A 25,261-nucleotide genomic window follows, 5' to 3' on the forward strand; every position below is an offset into this window, starting at 1 on the left:
GTTTGGCAGGGTGAGAAACATTGGTTTAACATAACACTTGGCACACTTCTCTCATCAGAATTCCCGACTGCAGCCCTCCCACCCAAAGGCAGTGCAGAAGGTAAGGCAGTGGGGGTAAAGGAAGGTGCTGCAGTGGAATAAAAGTTCTTTATGAAAAATGGCATAAAATGGAGGAAAGAACAAACTCTTGAGATGACCAGCTTTGGAGTAATACTCCAAACAGCAATACTCCAAACAGTCCTTTAAGGACTACAGAATACATAAATGAGAACCCTTTACAGTTCTCAATTATGTTGAATCTTCTTTCTTTCCCCAGAGTTAGAAAGAGGCTCCACTACAAGTGACCTACATCTAACTAGAGAAAAGTGCACTGGACATGACTCTTGGACAACTAATGTCTCACATCTGCACATTTATGCCCCATCCTGGGAAGGGACCTTATTGCAAAGCAATCAAACCACAAAAACAAATTTTCAAAACTCACCTGTAGCAGGTACCAGGATTTAAGAAGTGTATTATTGGGGGAGAGTGGTGGTTATGTCTTTCTTTGTGTCTGTCATAATTACATGAGCGTCTCCACTCAAACCATCTGGTTAGCTGCCCTTCAGGGAGGGGGTATGCTAAGCAATAGACTACTGTACCATATGCTACAAATTAGTGTTGTTTGGAAATGGAGTTAACCCTTAACACACTGGTGTTCTCAGAGACTCAAACTTTGGACATGCTGGGAGAGGAACTAACAACTTCATGTGCATGTTTAAGCCACTTAAAGCAAGGGTTCTCTCCATTAAAACCCAGCGACTTACTTTTTTAAAAGTCTAGGAAACAAATATGTGCAGGAAGGGGAAGGAGGAAAAGATGCTGTGGCTGATTCCCTTCTCATTTTGTGCCCCTCTGCTGCCTGTTTATCTACTGCCAGCATGATATTAATATCTCCAAACCGCCACGGAATTAGCACTTCTCAAAATCCACTCCCACAAAGAGGCTGCTCTGCTGGCCACCCCGTCTCCTGAGTCACCGCATAAGCACGCTGGCAAACGCTGTCATTATCACGGAGTTGGGTTTGGCAGCACGAAGAATGCCAAGAGCCCCAAGTCGGCAGATGTAGATGTTGATACATGGTGAGAATTGGACTAAGGGTGTCACCGTGAAACCCCAACAGGACAGCAGAGAGGCTCCACCCATCGAGGAGCCAGAGAGAAGATAGGGGGACAGCTCCACTTGTGACAGGCTGAGATGTCTGAGAGATTGGAAATGGCCAGAAGAACAAAGACATATTTGTTACTGCATTTTGAATTACTGAGCATTGACATTTTAAAGTCAATACACGGGGTCTGGAGGATAAAGCTGGAATGACAAAGCAGGGTAGAAAAAAATCGCACAGACAAGCTTCTATCTGAAAAGCTAGAGAACATGAAGCAAAACAGCACAAATGTTTAGTGATCCACTCTCATTAATGCTGCTCAAATCAATTCACAGAATTACTGAATTCTGGCATGGTCAACAGAGAACCGAGGGCACCAGCATCCCCTACCCCTTCATGGTTGTTGTCCTCAAGTATCCTGTCAGCAAATGTCCACAAACCAGGTAAGGCCACCGATTCCTAACTCCACACCCTGCCTACTCCCCTGCTCTCCTTTCTCTCTGAAGCCATATTCTCTTAGCTTCATATCCCTAATTACAGATTCTCCTGGAGGAACAGTTGTGGCACTGGTGCTTGGCAGTGAGGAGAGTAAAAACACATGAAAGAATAATAACAACCATCATTACCGGGCATTTACTATGAGTTAGGCATGTGAGAGTCGCATGACATGTATTTTCTTCTTAATGTGGCTCCCCTACGTTAACTCCCTCAGTGTCTATCTTCCGTTTTCATTACGAGGGCCGAGGGGGCAAGGCTGCCTCGTTCTTGCTGGGCACCATAGGGACCAGCACCACACCTGGCATGAAGTAGACAGTAAATATCTCCTGGATGAAATATTTTAACTCATTTAGGATAATTTTTTCAATGTGTGCATCACAACACATTCTTATAATTTTGTTTTAATACCTCCTGAAAATTCTGAGCTACTCTCTGAAATCAGAGTAACACCTAATCATTTTGGAAATACAGCACTGAACATTATTTATTATCCTAAGTACATATTAGCCGAGCTTGCCGAGAATAGAATTAAGGACAAGAGCTTTCTAAGTATGCCTTACCAGCTTCTGTCTTTCTCCTCTCCATTATCTAAGACTTGAATTTAAACAGAATGAAAGAAAGACAGAAAATGGAATTAGCCTAGATCCATGTACTTGACTCTCTTATTCATTTCTTTTGGCTGCTAATGAAAGGTCAGGAGATTTCCCCTGGGGCCAAAGATGGCTCAGAAACCAACACTAGTATGTTGCTCACTTGCCCAGCAAGAAAAGAGAACATTAAATTACATGCCATGACATTATGCTGCTTTAGACAAATTCAAAAGTTCTGCTTTCTTGAGTGTATCAGTAATTCTACTCCAAATACACATGTCTGCTTCGAATGGATAACTCACAGTCAGCATACAAAAAGGGCACATACAAAAAGGAAGTCAGACAGGAAGTCGTCTCTCTCTGTATCAGCTAGAAACACAAAGAGAGTTAGTGCTGGGACTGAACTGCTTTTCCAAACTAAAAGAGAAATTTAGATTCTGTTAAAAGTGAACAGTTTCCCTTAGACAAGATCAGATATTCCTGATACTAACACAACCAACAAAAGTCTCACATACAGGCTTTCTCAAAACACCTCTAGCAGCTGAAACCTTCCCCTCCCACTCATTTCCACAGCAGGCAGGTTGTTTAACAAGCACATACTTTCCAATAATAAAACAGCTTTGAAACTATGAGGTCCTGGTATTTTTCCAACATGGAGAAAGGGTGTTCTATGCTCATACATGAGAATATGACCCTTTAAGTAGATTTCATTTACAGTGCATTATAATTGTCTTACCACATTTTTGTGAGCCTTCCTCATTCTTAGCCCTTCTACCCCAATATGGAGGTAACAAACAATATATGGATACATCAGATAATTGTCTAAACTTACCTAGATTACTTAACTCTGTGTGCGTGTGTATGTGTGTGTGTAACTTTGGAACAATCTAAACTGACAAAAATACTGCACATACTATATGGAGTACATGCCCTCCCCCCCCCCCCCCAGAACAATTTCAGAGCAAGTCACCAACCTGGTGTACACCAATCACGCCCAAATACTTTGGTGTGCATTTCCTACAAACCAGGATATTTTCCTTTATCAACAGGGACACATCACTACCATCTATAAACCCTAATCAAATTCTTCTAATTGCTCCAATAGTTCCAATAAAATACGTAGGAAAAAAAGGATCTAGTTCAAAATCACGTGTTACATTTAGTTTTCTTATCTCCTTCATCTGGAACACTTCCTTGGTCTTTTTTTCTTCTCTTCCTCTGTCTTTCTTGACACTGTGAAAAGTGTAATCCAGTTATTTTGGTTTGTCTGATGTTCCACTCTGATGAAAGGCAAGGAGCACCACAAAAGAGAGCTGTATTGTTCCCGTGACCACCTAGGAAATGATGTATAATTTACTGTTCGTGTCCACTTTGCTCACTTGATCAGGATAGTGTCTACCAGGCTTCTCTACTGTAAGGTTACCCTTTTTACTCTTTATGCTTAATACGTATTTTGAGAGAAGACACTCTGAACTATGTAATTTTCAGCTGTCAAGCTCCCAAGTTATTCATTTATTTATTTGGATAAGTATAAACTCATGGGATCTCATTTCATTCAAAGGGTTATAATCCACTACTATGATTATTTATTTTGATGCTGAAATTGTTCCCAAACTGTTTGATGGGAACTGGATCGATCAGGCTTCTATATTCTAAGGACATGTCTCCATCATTCTTTGAGCACTTCCTGATTTGAAGAGCACATTTCAGGCTGCTGTTTTCTGTAGCTCTGATATCAACCATTTATCTAAGTCACCCACATTTACATCATTATTTCTGTACGGTTATTTCTATAACTCTTGCAAACCACGTGTAGCAGTCATGAAAATGTGCCTCTCAGAGCCCTGACTGCAGGAAGCATAACTGACTGACAGTCCCAGCTGCTGTGCGCAGAAATCCATCACTATTTCAGCCAAGGTTATACTTCCCACCAGCTGTTCCCAGCCAATGAATGAGCGCAGCAGAGATACTAAGGCAGGCCAATTGCTGAGACCTTGGACTTCTGTGAGGGGCAGCTTTGGCTGGAGGATTCCTTGTCAGCTTTGCAGAAAATCTTAGAACTACCTGCCCCACAACTTTGATTTTTCCTGTTCAACCTTCCCTCTCCTTGCTTCCCTACTTCTCCAGAGGGCTAAGGCCCACAGTGCAGTCTGATGAGTCTCCCAGCCTCATCCAGATCCCTGAGAAGAGTTTTCCTCCAATGAATCTCTTGCACATCTAGCCCTATCTTGGCATCAGCTTCTCAGAAAACCTGGACCAACATACCGTAAGTTCACGTAGATATTTACAATCCCAATCCAATATTACAGGATTCACTTTAGTTTTCTTTCTTTCCATATTTATTTATCTCTCCCTTCTCCAACTGTGAGAAACCTGGCTTGCATTATCCTGAACTTTTTACTTATAAGAAAAGACTTCTTTGCCCTGGCTGGTGTTGCTCAGTAGTTGGCTTGTGAATCAAAGGGTTGCTGGTTCAATTCCCAGTCTGGGTTGCAGGCCAGGTCCCCAGTAGGGGGTGCAGAAGAGGCAACCACACACGCTTTTCTCCCTCTTTCTCTCCCCTCCACTCTGAAAAACAAAATAAATCTTAAAAAAAAAGAAAAGACTCCCCTATCTATATACATACACTTACTTACTCAGACATTCTGTGACTTCCATGATTTGGTGCCTAACAATAGAGCTAATTTAAAGAAAATACACTACTTCTTTAAAAAAAACCTGAGTTAAATGGATAAGTATTTCAAAAGAGCAGGCACAGGATAAAATACCATAATACACACACACACTCTTCATTCTCCATCTGAACAAGGATAACAGATAACTGGCAATCTTATCTGTTATCCTTGTTATCTAGATCTCTATCTCTCTATTTTAGCTTAACATTTTCCACTTAAAAACCATCTACATTTTATCAGTCACTGAGATGTCTATGGAGATTATAAAAGCAGAGTATTTTCCTTAAGGCAAACATGAGCACACATTCAGAATAAAGCAAGCCCATAAAGAAATGCCTCTACAGTCTATTTCAGTCAAGGTTAAAGGAAAAAGGCCAAAAGATAATTAACAGCTCAATTCATTCATAACAGTATCACCATCGATAGCAAAGGTACCTATCTCATGTGTACATACCTGCACAAAAATACATATACTCCCCACATGATCTCTTCACAGTAATTTCAAGGCTCTGTGGTCAAATTTCATAAACTGAGCACAAAACACATCCCATGACTATTTACTATGAGAGAACACACACCCGACAAGACATCAGGCATGCAGCCTGGGCCTCTGTCATCTGTGGCCCTCAAAGTCTCCACTGTTTTGTGCTGGAAAACTGCTACTACTTCCTTTTCAGACCGGTTGTCTCTTTGCCACAAGGACAGGCTTTATTGTAAGTTCTGGGATGGAGATCCCCAGCTGACAGGGTTCCCATATTGATTTCTAACCTACCAGATGGCTCATCTGACTTCTCAGCTATACGGGGATGTTCTGCTGTGGGGCTGAACCACAGGGAAGCTTCACACTGCTGATGTCTTTCTTTGCAACTAGGTTAGAACGAGCAAGGAGGAAGAGGTCACCACGGGATTCCATAAGAAGGTAGGAAGCCAGGAAGACTGGAAAACTCTTTTCTTCAGAATATTAGGTCCACTTTTACTCACATATGTGGAAAATGTGGGCTTTCTACCCTAAGAGATACTAAAGAAATGGGAAAATGATAAACAGCTAACAGGCCCAAAAGCCTTCTTTCTCTACAGGTTCATATGAAGACCTCTGATACCCAAGCTCTTCGGGGCAGGAACCTGACAATTTCAGGCTTGAGTTTGACTTGGCTTTTTATAAACTGAAAAGATGAGCCTGTAGAAAGAGAGAGTGAAATTCTGGATGAGCAGAATCTTCAGACAATGGGCAATAGTGAAGTACCTTTTATTAAGTTACTGTTTTCAACTAGGAAAAATTCCTACAGAGTGACAGGTAGCTTCCAAAAGCTTGTAAGATGACACCTCCAAGAGGGTCACACTTCACCTCTGCCACCCACTGTCTTCTATGCTCCAATCTCCAATGACTGGGTACACATGAACCCGAAACTATGATTTCCCCGTGTTTTTTCTTAAAATACACCCAGGAGGTGCTTACTATGTAACCACACAGCATATGTAGACCAGAGATTCTGTTTTAGAAGCATTAATAATTAGAAACATCTGAGGTGGGACAAGATCCTTTATAGATTTACCAAATTTCTCTCCCATTGTCTTCCCTATTTTTTCACTTCTCCCTTAAACTAATGTAAAATTCTTAAAATAACGAATATCTCTTTTAAAAAATCTTTTTATTCTTATCTGCTCCTTTATCTGGTTAACAAGTCCTGTCACCAGAATGGCAACCAGAGGATCTGCACAGTGGCTAGGGACTTTCCCAGAATGTGAGACGGGCTGGTTCAAACAAAGAGGAAGATTCCAACGCCTCCACACCCCTAGCCAGGCTCTAGACACCAAAGCAAACTGGCGAAGGGGGGGAGGGACCAATGATTATCAAGGGCTGCATTAAAGCACACTGAATCTTAGGGCAGAACATCCTTGTTCCAGGCTCTGAGAACCAAGGGTAACTGCTTTTGACAATCCACCAACACAGCTGTTGTTATACGGAACATAGCACAACCCAAAAAGAAGCATCACCCCAGAAAGCCAAACTTAAGGATGGGCAAGTATGGAATAGGACTCATCTGAATAGCCTTAGAAGCAAATCAAGAAAAAAATACACTCTTCAGAACAAAACCTCCCAACAAGTTTAGTTTATATTTAATGAACATTCAAAATATATACAGGTTCTAAACACAACTGTTCTTTTTCATGAGAGCATTTTCCAGAGACTGGAGTTGAGATATGAAAATCAAGAACTCTTGGGAACAATAGACTCTGCCTTCTCTTTGCATTTTAATGAACCTAATCATTCTTCCTCATGGAGAGGGGGATGTGGAAAGAAAACAATGAAGACTGACATGGACTTAGCCTAATGGACTCAAAAGGATGCATGGTTCAAATGAAACCAATGAAGAACCAGAAATAAGACTGGAAGAAAGGAGAAAGGAAAGAGAGAGGGGAAAGGAAAAAGAAAAAGTCACTCCATGAAACAATTACTGCTTTGTAGAAAGAAAACCTCCTGGACCCATTTATCCTACAGCACACATTTATCCAAACTTCATCATAAATAATAGGCTTACTCCTGAGCCCCAACAAAACCTCTCTGGCTTCAGAGAGGCCATGTCCCACTAAGCATCAACAGTACTCTTCAGTTTGGGAAGAAAAGAAATAAAACCAAAGATTCCTGCGGAGCAGGTTTTACAAGTGGGTGGTGAAGAGATGGTTACTTCATACTCAACCTGTCAAGAATAGCTAATTCTCTGCTCTCGGGTAGCTCTGGGCCATATCACAGTCATCATCTCATTTCCACTCATCCCTACCACCCCTTGATCTCCTGAAAGAAAAACTTCTCTTAACAGAGAGCAAAATACAATAGAAATATAGAGTAGTCCCTTATCTGAAGGGGATGAGTTGCGAGACCCCCAGTGGATATCTGGGGGGGATTACTCTCCCTGAAACCAGGGACAGTAGCGAACCCTGTATGTACTGTTTTCTTCCTATATAGATACTTACTATGAATTAGGAACATTAAGGGGTTAACAACAATAACTACTAATAAAACAGAACACTTATAACAATGTACGGTAATAAAAGTTATGTGAAGAGGTCACTCATTTCAGGAGGACCCTTGATGAAGTCTCCCTACAAGCCTCAGTGCTTTCTGGTGCAGCACACTGCTCTCAATCTGAACATTTTCTGGCTGTGCCTTCCACCCACAGATGTAATGCCTTTCCATCCTAACTAAGCACCTATTGTGCACCAGGACTGTTAACTTTTGCAGATGGAAGTGCTCCAGCAACACTAGCACAACTTTATTTTTCCTCCTTCACACTTTAAGTGATAGGAAAATTCGTCCTTACTGTTGATCTTAGCAACCTCAGCATAGGCTTTTTCTCCCTTTCTTATTAAGTGGAAAACTTCCACCTTTCCACTTAAAGCAAGCACTTGAGGGTTCCTCTTCGGCACGTCCAAACTGCCAGCCATCACCACTCTTGCACTTCGGGGCCATTAAGTAAAATAAGGGTTGGTTGAACTAAGCACTGCGATGCCATGACAGTGAATCTGATAACCAAGATGGCTATTAAGTGCCTAACAGGCAGGTAGCATACACAGCGTGAATATGCCAGACAAAAGGATGATTCACATCCCAAGAGGGATGAAGTGGGACAGCACAAGGTTTCATCGCACTATTCACAACAGTGTACAATTTAAAACTTATGAATTGTTAATATGTCCAGACCATTGTTGACTGTGGGTAACTGAAGCCACAGAAAGCGAAACTGCATATAAAGGGGACTACTGCACTGGGAAGAAGTAGAATTAAATGCCTTACTCACTTCATAACTCTAGCTAATAGAGAGGATAGTGATGAAAATATAGGTCAAAGCGAATTTAGAAAAGGAGGGGGAAGAAGCATAACATCAAATAGCTCCATCAAATTGTTATACTTACTAAACAGACAATTTTATTCTGCCCCCAGGATTTCTGCACTACTGTAATCTTATTGCCACCTTTTATATGATACTTTCATTTATTCAGCAATATTGTGGCTTGAAAAGACAAGGAAAAACCGGTATTATACTCGATTACACCAGCCCCTCTCTGAGTATCATTGCACTTCCAAGTCAACAAACTACTTGAGGAACTTAGGACAATGATGAACCTTGGCTACATGTATGAGGAGCACACGAAATGTAAATGACAATAGAACTATGTCACCTTCAAATACCTAATATTTCCCCTGATCTCCAATACTCAAAATAAGACAGAAGAAAAACAATGAGGAAAAAACATCTGTTTCACGGACAGACTGCATGAACGTATCTGAATCCCCTTTTACAGCAGGGCAGAATAGGGGGCATGTACCCAGAGTGATGCTCCTCTCTCAGACAGACATCTTTCCCAGAAGGAGACAAATAGATCCTTCAAAAACAATTAATATAATCAAGTCAATACTGGATATAGCCTGAAGAAAGCAAACGGTCTAATTAATATGCACTTCCAATCCAGCCAAACTGGTCCACTCATTGCTAAATATGCCACACAATTCCAGTTCCAGCTATTTGCAGGACATGTGAATCTGCATGATTCATCATCACGTAAAACTCAGCATTTCAAAAATAAAACTCACTTCTTTAGAATAAGCTTTTCAGAAGCCTACCAAATCAGCTCACTCCCCTAATATCTCTTGTTAGGAACCATCATATTCTCGGTCAGCTAGGCCTGATGTCTCTCTCATTCCCATATAAAATTAGGTGTCACAACTCTGAATTCAAATCTCCAATGTCTCCCCCACGAGTGTTTTCTGGTCTTTCTACCCCAGTTGCAGCTTCCACCAACTCTCACCAGTACTCCTTACTGCCGCTTCCCATACCTGGTTTCCTTGCAGTGCTGACCAAATACTGACCGTTTAATCCTCATAAAGCACACGTCTGGCAAATAATCCTCATTCTCAAATCTACCATGACCACAGAAAACTTCTTAGACATTTCCCAATAGAGAGACAACATGAAGTTATCATACATGCAATGAACATAGTGAAGGGGAAGGAGAGGAGGAGGAGACAAGAGATGGGGGAGGAAAGGAAGAGGGAGAAGGATGGATGGAGACGAGAGGGTTGGGGAGGAACACAAGCATTTTTTGAGCACTATTCTAAATGCTTTACATACATTAAACTATTTAATGATCACAGAATCCTGACAAGGTGGGAACTGTTATCATCTCTACTGAACAGATGAGAAACTTGAGGCACAGAAAGGTACAAAACTCGCAAGTGACAGAACTGGAACTAACAAGAAAGGCTACATGCAGAGACCTGGCATTTGGGCAATGAAAAGGATCTTGCTAATGCTCCTATCCAACCCCATAAACATCTGATAGCAGAACTATTTCTTTAATTTTTCACTCAAAAGATAATTACAGATTTAATGAAGATCTATTGGGTGTCTGCTATAGGACAGGGACTTCAACACACATAAACCTAATCCTTTCTAGCAATATAAGGGTGCTAAGGATATGCTAATTCGATACACTGACAGGAAAGAGTAAACCCTTTCGGACTAGCCACAAGTAAGCCTGTTAGTAAGTGGCACAGCCACAATCAGAAGCCAGATTTTTAAAACTCTAAATTCAGTTTTCTTTTGACTACGTGCCACAAATTGCAGGGGAACAGACCACAAAGGCATTCCACAGTGAATCCCTCATGTCTCTAACCCTGTTCCGTCGAACTCCTTTCAATCTTCTGCTTAGTTTCAATCTTCTGCTTAGTATATAACCAGTCAACCTGGCTGCCCACCAAGCCTCACATTCTCTGCATCTCATGCCTTTGGCTGCACTGCTCACTCGGCACTCACCTCTTACTTCTGTAAATTATTATCTTCCTGTGTGTACATACCGTGTCTGCCCAATTAGATCATATTCCCTACTGGTTCAAAAAGAGCCCAATACTTAGTAGGCACTCAATAAATATTTATTGGCTAGCTGACTGATTTCACTCTCTGAGTTCCCAGAGGGTTCTGTGGGCTGTTGGATGAAAACAAAGTAATAACCGAGTCATAGAATTTTTGAGCAGAAAAGAGTCCGTGGAGATAAAATAACCCCAAACCTTCCTTATATAAATGATGACAGAGAAAACCCTGAAAATCTTTACATGAGTTATCTACAAAAACATAGAATGACACCATCGGAAAGGGCATCTCAGATCCTTTGATTCTCATCCTGTTTCCCTTTATTATGCTACTGTCCTTTTAACATTCTATAAAATAGGAATAAATATATTCTGCACATGAACTATCCAAAATGTCATTAATAAATTAAAATTGTATTGGATCATTAAAATCCGTATCATAAATGTGATCACTCTAAAACTACTAATAATGCCAGCTAAAATACATATTAAGCACTTAATTATAATAATTGCTCACCTTCTAAGGATTCTGGGGGAGGGGGAGATAGTATGTGAAAAAGTCTGATGACTTTTTGCTCTATATTCTAACACAAGGTAGAAATGCTCATTGTAGACATGAGTATGTTTTCTCTTCACCCCTTATTTCCTATTCTTTTCTTTCCTTTGAAAAAACATTGTACAAAAGAGCGGTGTGAAGAGCATGGTATAGGTGTGAGGAGAAAACATCCTCAAACATCTCTCCCTCAGTAACAGTGGAGGGAATGAACTGAATGTGCAGTCAGCTGGGGCTCCTTCCCCTACCATCACCCCCAGTTCCTCAATCAAGTCACTGACCTGGGAGAGGTCCCGTGACAAAAACTGACTGTAGTCATTCCATATTTGTGTGTATCACATGGTCTTTACATGTGCTTGAAATGAAAGTATCTACATGTTAAACAGTCGGTGTAATAAGTAGGAGACAACTGCCACCCCCTTTCTACATAGGATAATATTTTATTGTTGAATATTTCACTTCTATACTGCAGAAGATGAAAATCATCAGATGCTCACCCTTGCCCTTGACCCTGGCAACCAGTGTACAGACACAGTGACAGTGGCTCTGCCAATTAAATGCTCCTGCTTTTGGAGTGAAGGAGAGAAGGCAGTCCGAATTCATTACACGGCGACCTACCCGAGTCAGGGCCTCCTCTGCGGGTGACAGTGTCCTTAGGCTGCGCCCAAATAAAGACACTTATTTGCTTCCTGCTTCTTGGCCCTTTGGAGCCACCCAGGTCCCCGTCTATTTTCCAAGTCTGATACTCCAACCTTAGGTCAGTTCTTTCAGTCCTTCAGAACTTCCCAATCTACTTTCTTCTTCAGGTCAGTCGGACTTCTTGCTGTCCAAAACACCTTAATGGACTTAACTGACTCTTTCTTGAGGTTTTTTTGTTTGTTTGGGGGGAGGGTTTTTTGGTTTGTTTTTCTTACAAAGTCCCAAAGCATGGGTTACAAAGGTCACAGTTTCCTCTCAATCAGGAAATCTGGGGGCTTAGGGTCAGAGGTGAATGTCACAGTAAGGCTTCCAGAATCTGCAGGCCCAACCAGAGCACTACTGTATTACACCAATGGCACCCCTGTCAGAGGGTCCAGAGCAGATGGTAGGAAGGCACTTAATCTTTAACCTTTTGCTTAGGCACTTGGCATAGAATAAATGAGCACAAGTTCTTATCTTGCCCCATCACCTCACTACTAGCTGAGTAGGAGTGATTACAGTGTTATCTCTATCAAGACACTTGACATTCAATGAGGTTCCCACAACCACCCTGTAATGTGATAGTTGCGGCTACCCTTGCAAGTAAAATGAGAAGTGCAGGAGAAGATGAACAGTGAAGTAAGAATGCCCTGAGGATTTTGCCACTGGGTAAAGAATAAAAGTCATTTTAGGAATACCCATGATAACATTAAAGTATGGAATATATGAAGATGAATATCTTAAAGTCAAGAAAACATGTATTTATACTTTCATAAGGATCCTACTATATTCAGGTGTAGTGATCAATTATATGTGCTTACAAGAATGAATGAACAAGGTAAGTGTGAAATAGGTCTATTGTTAGTATTATAAAAGAGATTTTCCTAGTAACTTCAATTGTGTTTCTAAACAAAAATGATGCCCCAACTATACTTACCAGTTACAACAATTTCTTATCTTTAGGTACTAAAAAAATTTTTTTTGGTTTAGTTTAGTTTGTTGTTTGCTTTCCAAAATGCACATAAGAGGAAACCAAACCAACCCTGGTGTGTGGCTCAGTGGATTGAGTGCTAGTTTGCGAACCAACAGGTCACAGGTTCAATTCCCAGTCAGGGCATGTGCCTGGGTTGCAGGCCAGGTCCCCAGTAGGGGGTATGTGAGAGGCAACCACACGCTGATGTTTCTTTCTCTTTCTCCCTCCCTTCCCCTCTAAAAATAAATAAAGTCTTTTTTTAAAAAGAAAACAAACCAACTTTCTTAAAAAAAATACAGTCACAGCGTGGCAGAGTTTTTTAAAAAGAAAGACATGACAAGCCATTACATGTCCAGTACAAGACATTACCTCATGCTAACACTTTAACAGAGAAAAACCATCTAAATTATAAAAAATGACAGAACAACACAGTAACACAGAAGCATTAAGAATAAATGTTGATCAATTCTCCTTCATTCAACAAAGGAGAGATGTTACACACAGCATTTATATTCATTCTTCAATAGTGAAAGCCAGTGAATGTTTCTCACTTCCTCCAGCCCTTTGTGGCCATAGAGAGCAATTATGAGCTCACTTCATAAAGAACTCATAGCACAGAGCAGTCATTCAGGGCAGAAGACCTGGGTTCTTTCCCCGGCTTGCTGGTTGTTTCAACCCTCGTAAGGACACTGGGTCTGTACCAGTTTCTGAAACTGCAAAACGAGGGGGTAGATCTAAATGCATTACACGATACATGCTCTGCCTCACACGCATTCTAATCTAATTTTTAAAATGAACTAGGATTGCCATGGGGTGAAGAATAAAAGCCAGTTTAGTAATGTCCACAATCATATTAAAGTGTGGAATATCTGAATATATAGCATATAAAAGCGATATACGTGTGGAATATATATCTGTGCACACAACGCAACGGTAGCAAAAGGTGGGAGGCCAGGTTACTCGACGAATTTTGAGAAAATATTTTTTCAATTCTTCATATTTATTCTCTTCAACTCTTTAATGTCCACAATTTCTTTAAGATACAATGTATTGACCCAGTTCTTAAAAGAGGAAGGAAAAATGAGCAAATAATGGATATATAGGATATTTTTTACCATGGAAATGACTGACATGCTAATTATTTTGATTCTTCACTGGCTAATTCCTTCTACTTTGGCTAAGTTCTTTATTTAAAGACAAAAAAACTGACTTATCTCATTAGTGGAAATGTGTTTAAGGGACTGATTATGCCCTGGACAGGTAGCTCAGTTGGTTAGACTGTGGTCCTAATACACCAAGGTTGCAGATTTGATCCCTAATCTCAGCACATTCAAGAACCAACCAATGCATGCATAAATAAGTGGAATAACAAATCAATGTTTCTCTCTCAAATTTAAAATAAAAAACACCTGATTAAGAGTAGAACTGACATTTAACATGAGAAGATTCCATTTTTTGTACTTCCGTGGTTCACTAGGTTATGCAGACCAGGAAGTTTACTTCTGTATGTTTCTTTTCACTGAAAATAGTGAAAAATCAGACCTGCTTTCACATTTACATGGCTTGCCAAGTATTATTTTGGCCTATCAAGCTCACAGCTCATTCTTAAGAAATATAAGTAGTAGCAATGTCAATGAGATGCTTCTTCAGGGTTCCTTCTGAGACTATAGAAGATTACTGCACAGTAAGTACTAACAAACAAGTGGACTTCACTACTACAGCCGGCAAAATCAGAAAGGCTTCATTCATTATAATCACAGAGTTTGGAGCCAAAAGAATCTGCCTCCTCAACTCCAATTCCCTCACCTTACAAATGCCTAATCTGAGATTCAGAGATATTACAAAGCACTTAGTGACTGACCTGGATAGAGCTCAGATCTCAAGTTATAAAAGGGACATCCTCCACGACAGCCCGCCTCCAACTTCTGCATATAGACTGGAAAACTAATGGCAGACACACAACACCTCAGATGCATCTCAATGGCATTGTACTACATGAAAAAAGTCTACCTCAAAGGATAACACACTATATGATTGCATTTATATAATGTTCTTGAAATTACAAAATTATAGAGATAGAGAACAGACTAGTGCTTGTTAAGGATCCTGGGTGGGGAAAGACACAAGGGAGAACTTTATGATGACTGACTAGTGTTCTATCTTCACAGTGGTGGCAGTTACACGAACATGTGATAAAACAGCACAGGCCTATACACAGACACTGTAATATCAATGTCAAGTTTCTGGTCTGGATGACATCCTATAATTACGTAATATATAACCACTGGGGGAACTGGAGGAAGGGTACATGGGGTGAACCTATCTGTGATGCCCTTGTAACTTTTTTGACTTTATAATTACTTAAAAATAAAGTTTTTTTAAAGTCAAAGAATTTGAACTTATTAACAAGAAAGGAGAAAAACACCAAAGCCTTTAAAAGCCCATTATCAATCGAATAGTCAAAATAATTCTCAGCCAGAATAATCTTTTAAAAATTAAAGTCAACAGATGTCCCCATCACTCCCCTGTTCAGAACTCTGCAATGACTCTATCTCACTCAAAGTAAAAGCCATATACTTATCATGGCTCACAAGGACCTATAGGGTTCTGCTGGCCTCCTTCCCTACCACACTGACCTGGTCTCTCACCATCTCACCTTGTCTCCCTCAGCTCAGACACAAGCATTCTCTATCCAGCCACGCTTGCATCACTACACTTTTGTCACTGGTGTTACCTTGGCCTTCGTACCACTTGCTCCTTCCCCTTTTATCACTGAGGTCTCCCTAACTACCCTACTGACAATTGTCCTCCTCCCAACCCTTTGCCCTTCCTCACCTTTACTGTCTCTCTAGCACTTGGACCATCTACAGATTTCTTCCTATTTTGTGTCTTTATCTGCTTGCTACAATGTGGCTCCACCTTCCCAACCCTCCCCAAACAGATTTATCTCTACAGTAGTAAATGCTGTATCCACAGTGCCACGAGAAGTATCTGATGCATCATGTACAAAACAAAAAACAATGGGAGGAAGTAAAACAAACATGTTCTGTTCATGTGGCCTGAGGAAAGGGTACAATTTGGGAATTATATATACATGAAGTTGAGTTTCACTTAGATTTGCAATCACAAGACTTTGGCTTCATTCTGGCCTGAATTAGATAAAACTTAGGAAAGGATACATTTACCTTTTAAGTCCCATTTTCTGTTTATCATATGAAAGGGACTACACTGAAGAACCTCTAGGGTCCCAGACAAAGCTTAAGTTCTAAATGATTCCTCAAGGTGCACAGTACATCTGCATTTCAGGTCTAATTCTGGCAAGCTTAGAAATAAGCCCATGGAGAATCACGGAAGGTATTTCAGCATTAGTTAACTCAAAGACCCTCTACATGGCAAAAACTGTATTATGCAATGGGGATTTAAAAAGGGAGAGAGTGAGAAAGAGATCTGTGACCTAGTGTTCTAAGTGCTGTGAACCTCACAAGTAGGAAAGCACAGGGTGCTGAGGAAGCACGTGCACAGACATCCAATTAGGATCCTGTTCTGGCAGGTGCCTGAGGTACCGCTTCCCTAAGACAAGCAGCGCTGAAGGATGCGTGGGGGCTGGCTTGGGGAAAATGATGTTCAGGCAGAGACAGCAGACTGACTTCGAGAACAGTGAGGTTAAGTTGTTTTTTTTTACAAAAATGATGGATGAGAGCCAGGGTATGTTAAATTTAAACATGGGGAGTAGGCAAGGGCCAGATCATGAGTCTGTATTAATCCTAAAGGCTGTGGGATGATTAATGAAGAGTTGTAAGCAGGAGAATAACAATCAGATTTGTGTTTCAGAAAGTGAATTGCAGCAATAGTGTGAAAAATGGATCGGAAGAGAGTAAGACAAGAATTAAAAGGTCAGTAAAGAGATTGACAGCATAAAACAGGCAGTGAGAGAGAAGAGAGGCTGGAAAAAACCTGAGAATTACCAGTAAATAATCAGGTGTGGAGAGTGAGAGAGGAGGAGATACAGATGACACTTCAACTTGTGGAATACTAGACTAAGTAAGATGACACCATCAATCAAAACAGGGTCATTAGAATAAAGGAAGAGCTTTTAAAGGGAGACCATGAACCCAGTTTTAGCCATACTGAGTTTTGGTATCTGAGAAGTGATATACAGTCAGGATATACATATATCTATACCTGTGTACACCCCACACCCATGGAGCCTGGTAGAGACAGAGATTTGGGAATAAGCAACATCACCATGAAAGCTGAAGCAGGGGATGTACGAGACCACCCACTGAGACTGAGCAGAGGTCAGAGGGACCAGGACAGAGCCTCTGAAGCACAGGTTATTTAAGAAGCACCCACAAGCTGACTGAGGAGAAAGCATCAGAGTTGTAGAAGGAAATGCAGTCAAGTATGCTATACTGAAAAGAAATGAGAAAAAAGTTTTCAAAAAAGACCGTGATAACTTTTCAATACTGCAGACATACCAAGTCCATTTAAGGACTGAAAAGTACCTTTGAAGGAAGCATGGGGTCTTCTAGGTAAGCTCAGTTTCAAAGACATGGATAGGTCAAAACCAGATGGGAAAGGAATGGATAGCAAATGGAGGCAATTGAACTCTCTTTTAATTAAGTTGGCTATGAAGAGAAGGCAAGGAGAGAGTACACATAATAAAAGAGATAAGTGAAAAACCACTTTTAAAAATTAGTTAAAAGGGGATAACTGATGGCACAGAATTCCCAGGAAACAAAAAGAAAGGATTCAGTGCACGTGTGTAAGAAAAAGAAGTTTGGAAAGAAAGCAGAGATGGTTCCACAGAGATGGGAATTAGGAGATAAGAAAGCAAGCAGGAGGGAGATACGTTTGGAACCGTGAGAACAACTTAAAGGCCCATATTTTCTCCATCAAGTAGGAGAGACAGAATAGAGCAGGAGACTTGATTGAAGATGGTTGTGAAAATCTAAAATAGCTGTTGTGGTGGTGAAATAACAGCATGAAAACAGCGTTTATGGAAAATTAATCCAGCAGCATTATGCAGAGAGAAATGGAGATGGGAAAACCTGCAGTTACAAAAGGCACATCTAGAGAACTGAATTAATTTAGATTTGAATTGTTGAGTGCATGGAAGTAGAGTGATGGCAAAAAGCAACAGGAAAGACTATGTAAGGGAATTCTTCAACAAATAAACAACTAACCCACTACACCTTCCCAACTAAATTCTTTCTCAAGAGACCCCAAGGGTGACGGAGGTAGGGTCAAACACCAATTATTTTAGCCTCTGGTAAGAACTAAAGCTATGGATAGCGTGCCCTCACTCTTTGGCTTCCTAGTCCAAAATGCAGTACTACTTCTTGAATGACATCACAGACCCCTTAAAACTCAATGGCCATGCCTATTTATACATCTGGGAGTATACCAGTGACCAATTCTGATACCTGTTCAGCCAGCCTAGTCTAGTCCAGATTCCTGGCTTCTCTCTAAGCTCACTGTGTCACAGACTGATATGACAAAGAATGGAATCAACTGAGGAAAGACTGTAATTTAGTGAGAACTACAAAAGCTAGGCCCACAACCAGTGTGTAGAGTGGTTTTTAATAAGCTACACAGGTGATTCTGGGGTAAGTTTTTCTTGAAAACCATTTTTTAAATCAACATTTATGTTAAACACGTTGTGAGAGTGAGAGTGAGAGTAAGGCATACAAATGGAAATAAAAGTCGGGTATAAGGTAAGTCAAGAGTAGGAATATGCAAAGAGAAATAAAAAGTTGGTAATCATTAGCACACAAATAATAGGTAAAGCTATAAATTAACAATACCAATGGAAATCATTTACAGAGAAAATTACAGCAGGATCAGGTTCGACCCTTAGAGAATGTAAAGCAAAAGAACTTAATTGTATCTTTAAAAAATCGTATCAAAGGCAAGATATGGCAATTCGAAAGAGCACATCCACTTTGCTGCTCGTCCTTTTGGCTCTGAAGTTCACTTCTAAAGACTGACAAGCAAGAATATTTTCGATACCTTTACAGCACCTTGTCTCTGAAGAATAAACAGCACGGCAATGTTTTGCGCCACACCTACATAACCTACATCAAATTTTATCTTCCTAAATCAACCAAATGGAGAGAAACCAACTCAAATCCTTCATATGTAGGAGCAAAGAGGTTCAGTAACTTAGAAAGGGCCATGGTCAAGAATATGTGTAAATGACAGAGAAAGTCAAGAAACCCAGCATATGTGCGGATGTTCTGAGAAACACTAATGTAAGCACCAGCAGTGTTTGTCTCTCAGTGGAATTCCTGCCTGACTGGTGATCTGGGTGCAGGCTAATTTCCCCCTTGGTGAATAGTGCTGTTGAGATGCAGAACTCACCGCCATCTGTTACCTAGAATTAGCATAATGACAAATTATCTAATCCCTTCCATTTAACAGATACAAATGGTGCTCTTGTAACACCAGTTCAGTCATATTCCCATTCATGTGGTCTATCTTCACCCCACCCCACAAAAATCAGCCTTCCCACCCTGCTGGTGGTAACCTGTTCAGGAGTTCAGCCCCAATTTTGCGGCAGAGTCCAGGTGCTTTACCATGAGAAACTTTCCTGACTCGTTTTATTTAGGAGTTGGAATGCAGCTGTTATTCCAGACGCATGTGAAAAGGGGCCTGCTGAACATGGAGAAACACTGTCTCTAGGGGACCAGCAACTACAGTGCAGGGCTTCGTAAACTAGATCAGGTTGAAAATTTCAATAGGGTAAGAAAGATACAAAAAAGGTATGTCAGTGCTGAGCTGGTGAGAATGACAAAAGGGAGAAAGGGAAAAGAAAGAAATCAGAAAATTAAATGGGTAGCAAGTAACAAAACTCTAATGGGAAAGACTGTTGTTTCATAGTTCTAGATAGCAGTATGTAGGTAGCATTAAACGCCGAATGAGAATGAGACACCTAGAAAAACAAAACATGCTCATGGGATCAAATAACCGGAAGAGCACAATCAATAAGTGGATGGCCGGCTGTCTGGGGCAGCACACAAAGGGCGTGAATTGTTCGATCCCCAGCGACCAGTACAGACACAGTTCAATCAAAGAAGTGAAAAGCCAGCAAAGTAGGACATTGTATTGAAACCAATGTCCGAAGTCAGCCAGTTCCTCCCAGACTGAGCTTTTGGTAGGGGTCAAGACAAGACATGATAAAATGCATTTAATGAATATGTTTAATGAAATAATGGGGGGCAAAGTGGGGAGAATTTATTGTTTCTCTTAAATAAATAACTTTTTGGATATATGTGGAATCACCAAATATTTATCACACTTATTAGTCTAGAAGTATTGTTTAAACAACTACATTTCAGAAAGACCGGTCTCAAGCTACACTCTGGAGTACAAGTGCTCTCAACCAGGAGGCACGCCGTCATCCGAGCTACAGTTTTGTCTTCTCCATCTTAAAATTTTTAGACATAGCTCTTTTGAAATCTATGTAAGATGCTGCCACCAGAAATTCTTTCCTTAAATCACAAGAATTCATTTTTATAACATTAGAATGCCTAGTTTTATCACTTGTTCTATAGGTATTTATTCATATTTGCACAGGGTAAGTCCCATAAACTCTTTGCCTTTTTTTTGTTGTTGTTGTTGCAAATAACGTTGTATTGGAACCGAGCCACACCCAACTGTTTGCATATTGCCTACGGACACTTTAGCACTGCAAAGGCAGAGCTGAACACTTGGCAACACAGACCAGATGGGTTTCAAAGTGGAAATATTTACTACCAGGGCCCTTCACGGAAACAGTTCTCAGCTCTCGCCTTAAGAGCACCGCTCTTTAAATTGGACTTGAAAAGGTCACTTCCTATAACACCTAACATTTGCAGTGGGAAGGGGGTCACATTCACCATAATAATTGCTACATCTGTATAAAAAAAATTGATGACTTTTTAATGATTCTGCCATGTGACTTTCATACTGCATTGACTAAGGTTGAGTCAGGCTAGTTCATGTATTCAAAATAAACAAAGTGAGGAAGCACTCAGACTCAAAGCAGGAGACTTCCTTTCTCCTAAGCAGTAATTTTTTTGGGGGGATGGGCTTTGGGGAGAACCTGGCAATTTTTTTCAGGCTATTACCACTCTGGCCACAAGACTCTACAGTAAATAAGCTAGGCCCTCTCTTCAAAAGAGCACTCACATGCTCCCATTAAGAAAAAGGAAAGCAGGTAACACTGCCATCTCTGCTTTCAACGGCAGCAGGAGGTGCATAGAGAAACTGTGTGGAGCACTGGGCTTGCTGTGCAATGCATGTTACCTCACGACGCTGCTGTGAAAGAAACAAGACTACAGTTAGATTCTGCCTGGCACATAATAAGCACGGAATGTGTCGGCGATCATCCCTCTCGTTGATTTCACCATCATTAGCACGGGCCTAGTTGTGTCACTTCTCCTGGACTAAGCCACCTTGTTTATAAATGAGGAAGGTGGGTTAAACAGTCCTGAAGGTATCTTCCTCCTATAGTGACTTCATTAGAAGAAAATGTTCGAAGTACCAACAATAAGGTACATGTTCTCAAAGAAAGCATCTTTTAGGATATAGCTGAAAATGTTAAACTTGATGGTACAAAGTCCTGAGATTTGTCCAGTGGACACAGCTGTCAGTGCACATTCTCACTTCATACCCAGCGATGCTGGGAAGAGGTCACCCTGAGCTGATGAAGGCATCTCGTTCACCTCTCCGCAGCAGTGCACGGCCAGGGGGAGCACCCGTCCATCTGCAGCACTCAGTCACACACGCCACGCAGAGGCAGGACTCACGGCTCCGGCAACAGTCCAGTGTTACCCAATATGCATGTAATCAAAGGTTTCATCATTTCCAATGGTCAAAGGCCAGTGAGTGTTAAATCCCAGAGTACCAGGATTAATGAAGGAGTCATTAAAAACCCAGCATTAAATCACTTCTGTAGCCAATGCTGAGAACAATGTCTGTAATACATTACAAGGCTGATTAGAAAGAAACAAGTTCCAATTTAGAAATGAATTACCTGACTCAAAAAACCGCCCCCCAAAACTGGTTAGATGGCTATCAGCAATTTTATTATTACAAGGAAAAAAGGGTGGGAAACATATAAATTATGTCACAAATGGGAAATTATCATTCTAAAATTACAGGAAACAGAATTCAAAGGAGAATAACCTCCTAAAGATGTAACAAGAGTGAGAAGGAAGTCCTGACACCAATCATGGCCAGATTTTACTTGGTTTTCTCTTTTTGTTTGTTTGTTCACTTTTTTTTTTAAATCGGGGTGTGCACAGGTGGGCCAGTAACACCTTATGCCCAGGAAACAAGTTTAATCTACGCTTCATTTTAGAATGATCACAGTCTGGTTAAGGCCCCACTATCCCTGCTACACCCTAGGAAAAGTGGACTCCTTCTTCAGCTCATATTTTTTCGACATGCCATAAAGAAGCACACTCCCCCCCAAACTACTCAGCTATTAAATGGAAGATAAACTGTGTAAAGGCCTTGATGGGGGGAGAAGGGGAAGATGTGTGCTAACCCTAATGAACTATCTTCCAGTCCACAATGAGTTATGTCTTACTGCTGAACATAATCTACCAGGAGGGAAAACAACAACCTCCAACAAATGCTCTAAAGATAAAGCACCCCAGAGACTTCTACTCACTTTTAAGGTGATATCCTAGGTCAGTGCACTAGTTAGAAAAACAAATGCCACCAAGTAGATGCTCAGACTCAGAGCATCTCTTACAAGCAGAGATTCTCAACCACATCCTTTCAACCCACAAAGCTCAGCAATGCAGGACAATGTGTAGGAAATAGTTCCAGTTCAAACAATCCAAACCAAAATAGGAATGCTTCCTGTCCTTGACTCTCCCTTCTTTGCCAACCCACAGTAAGAACAAGATTGACAATCTCTCTCTAAAAACAAGTCTTGAAGAGCAGGTGATACAGCTCAAATTATCATGTGTTATAATCAGGGGTGATATTCAGGATATTTAGTATTGTGACACTGGCTGGTGCGTTATACCTATGTATACTAGCTAAGCCCTGATTATATACAGAAAGAAGGGAGGAGGGGAGACAACAACCAGCGCCACAAATGGTGCTATAGCTACTGTAAAAGAAAATCAACATAAAACAGCAAATCACTGAGGACATGAGTTTGGATTAAAGGCCAAATCATTAGGCTTCAGTCATCAAAATACACATTATTAATTTCAGATGTATCAGTCTACACCCAAAGCACAATAAACTCTAGGGCTTCTTCAATATTTAAATACTGGCCTAAATCTTTAATATACCCACAACCGGCATTTATTGAATCTAACAAATGGATATATTATACTTGAATTTCTTTGGTCACCAAAAGTATTTAAAAGATACAGTTTTGTTTACTTACCAACAAAAAAGTCATTAATACCTTTTACCATCTTAGAGTTCCTTTCAAGGAGGGAATTTTTTAACAACAATAATACAACCGTTAGCAACCAAAGTCTATGACCTTGAAAATTACAGATAGAGATAAAAGGAATATTCAATTCAAAGCTCTCTCCAATGTTGTATATTATTATTCCTTCAGGTAAACAATTTAACTCAAGGTCATGTCCAGGACTAATGGCAATGGGTCCACTGGGTCAAGTGGAAGTGATCACTCCCGTTTGGGCAAAATCTGATTTTGCAAATGCACAGACATCCTATGAGACCTGGCCCACAACCCACACATGTGCCCTGACCAGGAATCAAACTGAAACCTTTCGGTCACAGGAGGATGCCCAATCCACTGAGCCACACCACAAACATTCATACATGTATTTTAAATACAGGGCACCATTATTTTTTTAAGTGCCTTAGGTGGGTCTATCACATAGTTTTATGAAAAACTGCCAACACATGGGTTCAACTAACATATTCTTTTTCAGAATTTAAGGGCCCAAGAATGACCTAATGTAACTTAAGGCCCCCAGAATCATTAATATGTCAAAGAACTTGGCATTCCCTCAAACACCAAGAATTGTGGTTAGGAAATACATCAAACTTTGGAATTGGTTCAGAATCAGCAAATTCATACCCATTGGTTCTATTTAGGTCATAGAAAGACAAGAAATCGATTGTGGGGGCAACCAGAGAGAAAATGCCTCATCTTTGTCTCTTTAGAATAGAACTGCAAGTTCCACGCTGCCTTTTCTAGGCAGCTGTGATGACAGGAGCCCTCTCCAAACTGCAGGCATCACTTGGGGAGGGGGAAACTCTCTGCCTCTCAGGAGAATAAGGGACAAACAAGCAAACTCATGGCCATTATGACAAAACCAGGCCTACGTATCCAGTTTATTATTAGCCTGACATTAAACACCACTTAAAAACAAAACTACCCGCCCACACAAATACACACCCCAAGACAGAAAATTATATAATGGCATCTGGAATGATCTCCTCTGACAGTGAAAGCAGCACCAGCAAAATCAGAGTGGTCTGGCAGAGACCAAAATGGGGGAGGGGGCAGCCTTGGAGAGCCATTTTTACATCCTCAATAGTTCATGCAAATGCTTGGTTTAGAGGAACAAGTTCAAAAACATACTCTCAATTCTGGAAAGCTGTCATTCTACTCTCAGAAATTCTGAGCCACTATTAACTGGAAGAATAACTCCATGTACTTTTACCAAATTCATTATTCTAGATAAGGAAGAAGGAAACTGTTTAGACACATGTTGCTTTTTCTAGTAGAAGCTCAAGTAAGTTTTCTCACACACGTCAGAGAGGAAAAGGGGGCCCAGTAAGAAGAATTCCACTACCTGTCCCATTATGGTTTTTGCACTACAACCAGCTAGCTGGCACCACAGGAACACAGCAAGTTATGTTTTTGTTACCCAGAATGCATCAGCAACTGGACCAAGCCCAATGTCAGTGTGGCTAAGGTCTAGAATGTGGCAGCTGCTTGAGACATTCACTGCATAAACAAAGTATAGAATCTCTGAAGGTGAAACCTCTAGAAATGAGTCTCCACTTATAAAACTAAGTTAAAACATATGTTTTCTGGTGGTCGACATTTGTTCCTAAGAATTAGAAGCCATACTATTTTTCACTCAATTATTCTGAGCTCAAACATAAACAACAAATGAGCCCAATGAAGAGGCTGAAGGTTCTGATATTTCTTTTTCTCCCCTACCCTTTGTGTAATTCTTACTCAATGGTCAGCTCTCATGCTAAGTGACATGAAGAAAAAGTTTAAGAGGGATGTTTTTAAGAAAGTCATGACAAGAATAAATGACTTGCACAGTTGCTTCTTCATG

The 25,261-nt window shown here is 40.6% G+C and overlaps 1 protein-coding gene across 1 annotated transcript in view; it reads right to left on the reverse strand.

Annotated features, from left to right (window-relative positions):
* SND1 (staphylococcal nuclease and tudor domain containing 1) overlaps positions 1-25,261 on the reverse strand; it is a 422,748-nt gene that overhangs the window by 191,918 nt on the left and 205,569 nt on the right. The gene's annotated exons all lie outside the window — the stretch shown is intronic.

This window comes from Sturnira hondurensis, unplaced genomic scaffold, assembly GCF_014824575.4.
Source record: "Sturnira hondurensis isolate 20B ecotype Veracruz unplaced genomic scaffold, ASM1482457v3 Scaffold0006437, whole genome shotgun sequence".
In the NCBI taxonomy this organism is placed as follows: Eukaryota; Metazoa; Chordata; class Mammalia; order Chiroptera; family Phyllostomidae; genus Sturnira; species Sturnira hondurensis.